Consider the following 3,447-nt stretch of genomic DNA (forward strand, 5'->3'; position numbering starts at 1 on the left):
CAACTTACTAGACCTGGATGGAGGTGGGTGGTCCTTGGACTTCCCACAGGTCAGGGAACCCTGATTGCTCTTCGAGCTGATGAGGGAGGGGGACTTGGTCAGGGGAGGGGAGGGAAATGGGAGGCGGTGGCGGGGAAGAGGCAGAAATCTTAAATAAATAAATAAATAAATAAATAAATAAATAAATAAATAAAAAAACAAAACAAAAAAGCTTGCATATGTACACTGGTCTGCGTGAGTGCGCAGCTATAAGGCTAGAGAGAGCAAGGGAGCTGGCTGGCGGGAGAACCTGGAGAACAGCCCGGGGAATCCTTGCTGTGCGATTGAAGGAGAAAGGGTTCTGCTCCTAGAAGGTACCAAATTCTGGGAGGGTATTACTGGCCCTGACAAACCCCCTCTCAACCAGCATGCCTGCCTGGGTTGGACTGTAGGGAGGTGCTGGGGAAGGCCTGTGTCTGAGGCACAGAGTGGGATGCAGAAGCATCATGTAAGGCAGTGGTTCTCAATATCCCTAATGCTACGACCCTTTAATACAGTTCTTTGTGTTGTGGTGACTCCCTCACACAACCATAAAACTTATTTCCATGGCTACTTCATACCTGTAATTTTGCTACTGTTGCAAATCATAAGGTAAATACCTGTGTTTCCCAGCGGTCTTTGGAGATCCCCTTGAAAAGGTCGCTTGACCCTGAAGGGTCACGAAGCACGGGTTGAGAACCTCTGCTCTAGGGCTAGTGGATGAGAAGGGGCTGGGGTGGGGAAGACATTAACCTCCTCTTTCCGTTTTTTGTTTCCAGGCTGTGGAGAGCTAGGCTGGTCTTCCTGAGTCCTAGCCTAGGCTCCTATCCCAACCTGATGTGCTTCTGGGGAAACTGTTTCCGGCCCCTAGTGTGAGCTTTGCTAAATTTTCAGATTATGGCGGTGGAGATGCTCCAGGACTGGTGCAGGTGGATGGGTGTCAGCGCTCGTAGGGGCTTGCTTATCCTGGGCATCCTGGAGGACTGCAGTGAAGCTGAATTCCAAGGGTCCCTGTAGGCTGCCCTGTGGCCCATGGGCCACTTTACTGTGCTTGGCAAAGTGTTTCGTGAGGAGGATAATGCCACTGCAGCCCTGGTTGAGCTCGACCAGGAAATCAACTATGCTTTGGTCCCAAGGGAAATCCTAGGCACTGGGGGGCCCTGGAACGTGGTCTTTGTGCCCAGTTGCTCCAGCGAGGAGCTTCTTGATCGTGTTTTCCACTTCTTGGAGCAACGGGGGAGACAGTGGACAGTGTACCTGGAGACCCAGGTCTGGAGCTGGACAGAGTGTGCAGGCTCCAGTCAGTTAGTCAGGCAATCCAGCCCTGGGTGGATACCTTGCGGTACCAGCGTTTGGGTATGTTTTCTGGGAGCGTTCAGCCAGCCCCTGGGGAGGAATCCTTTGAGGCCTGGCTAGACCACACCACTGACATGTTTTGGGTGTGGCAAAGGGTCCCAGAAAGGGAGAAGAGGAGACGGTTGCTGGAGGGCTTGCGGGGAACTGCTTTGTACCTTGTACAGGGGCTGTTAGCAGAGAATCCGGCAAAGACTGCAGAGGAGTGCCTAGAGGCTCTGTCGAGTATTTGGAGACAATGAGTCTCAGGCCACCATTCGAATCAAGTGTCTGACTGCAAAACAGCAGCCAGATGAGCAGCTCTCTGCCTTTGTGTTGAGGCTAGAAGTTCTGCTGCAGAAAGCCATTTAGAAAGGGGCTCTCGAGAGAACCTCTACGGATGATTTGCGCCTGAGGCAGATGCTCACCAGGGCTAACCTGACTGAGCCTCTGGAGGAAGCTCTGAGGAGGCTAAGAATGATCAGGAGATCTCCAACTTTCCTGGAGTTGTTGGGCCTCAAACGGGAATCTGAGGAATGGGAGGCAAGACTAGCCAGCAACATGGTAGTCCAGGTGGAGGATGAAGCTGGCAATCTGGCTTCTGTCCAGGCTGATGGAAGAGCCAGTGCTAAGGCAGAAGATGAGGTGGAGGAGTAGGCAAAGGACAAGGTTGAGGAGGAGATATAAGGCCATAACTCAGACCACGGCCCTGTAGACCCAAGCCAGACAGGACCCTATGAGCCCCCTGGGACTCCCACCCCAGCACAGATGGGCAGTAATCTTAGAGAGTGCCCAGGAGGGCCCGGCTGCATGCTGGGCAGCCTTGCCTAGGCAGGAGAACATAAGGCAGAAGACCCCATCCTGTCCCAGCCTAGAAGTATTGCTGAAGGGTCAGCCCCAAAGTAAAGGAGCGGGCCTGCAGATATCTGCTATAGCCCCTGGCCTGGGAGAGATTAGGGAGAAATAGTCTCTTATAAGGGTCCTGACTGCCTGGTTCTTCTACCCAGTTAGCATCTCCAGGCAGGTTTATGACACTGCCTTTGGAATCTCATCCTTATCTGTTCTACTCACAGTGACCCAGGTATTCAGTGAGTACACACTTTAATACTAGCTCTCCCATCCATCACACCCTAGCAAAGTATATCAGTCCCTGACTTACCCTGCTAGCTACTACCGTAGCCCAGCTTGTGTTGCGAACTTCCATGCCAGCCAAGGCCCTATTTGCTCTGCTCCTATCTCGTGTTGTGTATTCCTGGACAGCTTTCTTGATATACTTACAGGCCAGCAACTTGCTGCTTGTTCCCTGCAGATGTGTGTGTTCTTACCTGAGAAGGTGCTCTACAGAGATCCCAAGACAAGCCCTTGGAACCAGCAAAAAAGTATGGGTGATGGCAATCAGCAACTGGCTGATGCTCATCTTGTGACTGATTACAATCTGGGGTGGGCACGAAGACCTGGACTAAGGATGGATGGGCTCGGAGAACCAAGATTCAATGTTCCACTCTTGTTGTTACTTTTGTTATTACTTGTGACAACAGTTCTTCAGTTTGGCAAGATGTTCCTTTCAGTGCTTTCCAGTGTCCAGAATAATTCAGGATCACCCTACAGTGGGTGATTCTTCTAGAGAGTTCCCCCAAAAGAAAGAACACTTCCAGATGCCATTATTCTGTAAAGAGGTGTATCAGGGGTCCCTGGGAAGGAAGAAGCTTAGGCAAGCAGGCCTCAGTGTGGCCAGTAGATGAGATCCTTTCTAATGAATCACAGAGTAGGAAAAGGTGGGACCTGTGGCCTCTAACAGCTGGGGGAAGTTCTGTGCTGTCATCCCCCTGCCTTCAATGACTTCAGTAAATGTATCTGTTCAATAAATTTCACGGATGTTACAGTTGCATCCTGCTTTTTCTTGGCTTGGACTGGACTGGAGCAAGATTGATTTATGTACAAGGCAAGAACATGAAGGGCTGTGGGGGTGGCAGGGGGGCTTGGATTGGTAAAAGCAGGCTGACCATGTGTATGGGGGCAGTGGCTATCTGGTTTCAGTGGGGAGGCACTTCAGGATGACAAGAGTTAGGGATAAGTCAGTTATGTGCTCAAGTGAAG

At 51.2% G+C, this 3,447-nt stretch overlaps 1 pseudogene; it reads left to right on the forward strand.

Annotated features, from left to right (window-relative positions):
* Window positions 1–915: 915 nt before the first annotated feature.
* On the forward strand, window positions 916–2,007 carry LOC121440228 (annotated as a pseudogene).
* Window positions 2,008–3,447: the final 1,440 nt, after the last annotated feature.

The sequence above is a fragment of the Microtus oregoni genome, unplaced genomic scaffold, assembly GCF_018167655.1.
Source record: "Microtus oregoni isolate MIOR12 unplaced genomic scaffold, Mior012 000067F_000, whole genome shotgun sequence".
NCBI classification, from domain to species: Eukaryota; Metazoa; Chordata; class Mammalia; order Rodentia; family Cricetidae; genus Microtus; species Microtus oregoni.